This window comes from Hippocampus comes, unplaced genomic scaffold (genome assembly GCF_001891065.2).
Source record: "Hippocampus comes isolate QL1 unplaced genomic scaffold, H_comes_QL1_v1.1 scaffold149, whole genome shotgun sequence".
Taxonomy (NCBI): Eukaryota; Metazoa; Chordata; class Actinopteri; order Syngnathiformes; family Syngnathidae; genus Hippocampus; species Hippocampus comes.
Window position 1 is genome coordinate 80,347 of NW_017805235.1, and position 1,066 is coordinate 81,412.

Sequence of the window (1,066 nt, forward strand, 5' to 3'; positions counted from 1 at the left end):
TTTGGGACAAAGAAAAAAACAACCATCACATATGTAAATGCAACAAAGTTGTTACACTGGAGGGGATATCTGCCATCCTAAGGAATGTCAAAAATGCATCACTGATATGTCATTAGTGATACATTAATATTGATGCTCATGCTCAACATGTTCTAGCATGATCCTCATCTGTCTTTAATTAGAACTTGGAAATGCAAGTAAAGCGTTTATGGTAGAAGAGGTCATCTTCGCATCCATCATCTCTCCTCTAAGCCTCTGACTCCTCCTTTTGGTACAGTGAGAACTGAAGTTCTTATCAAATCACATCATTTTATCGTAAGTCCTCACATAGTTTAATACCTTTGCAAAGAATTCCGGGTTTGAAACTTTGACTGAGTGCATTGACGCTGAGTAATTCATAGTTCAGCTTTTTGCACAGGCAAAAGAGATCAACCTTCCCCTGACAAGTCGCTAAAATAAATGCAAGTAGCAATAAACAGACACTCTGTACATTAATGGGTCACAACATGCGGAATACCTAAATAATCGAAGTCAATCTTGACTTGAATCGTAAGACGAGCCTCATTTTTGAACATTTTAAACTTTTTTTTTAAAACATACATCCAGCCATTATCTGAACCGCTTATCCTCACCGACAGAGCCAAACAAAGTAAATTGACCAGCAGAGGACAGAGGTGGACCGTTGTTCCATCTCTTGACTTCAACCCACAAATTAATCACTTGGTAAGTGATGCTTTCTCCTGTTTAATAAATCCCACGTGGTAATGTTCCATCTATACTTTAGAGCCTGTTCTGTGAGGGGTGTGTGTGGGGAGGGGGGGGGGTCAAGATAGACGGCTTGCAACGGCTGCATAAATGAATGCATAATTGAACAGGTTAATGCATAATGGAGAGTTCCCCGGGGACAATAAATAAAGTGCCTTTTGAAAATGTGTGAGACAAGGCGAGGAGGGGGGGAGCAAGAGAATGGGAGAGAGACAACAGTACCCGCCGAGCGTCAGACAAAACATGAAACACGAGACCATGCCAAGGCCACCGAGGTAGTTGGGAGCGGGGGGGGGGGGGG

General features: G+C 42.4%; 1 long non-coding RNA gene across 1 annotated transcript in view; it reads right to left on the bottom strand.

Annotated features, from left to right (window-relative positions):
• LOC109515551 (uncharacterized) overlaps positions 1–1,066 on the bottom strand; it is a 29,932-nt gene that overhangs the window by 27,873 nt on the left and 993 nt on the right. The window lies entirely within an intron of this gene.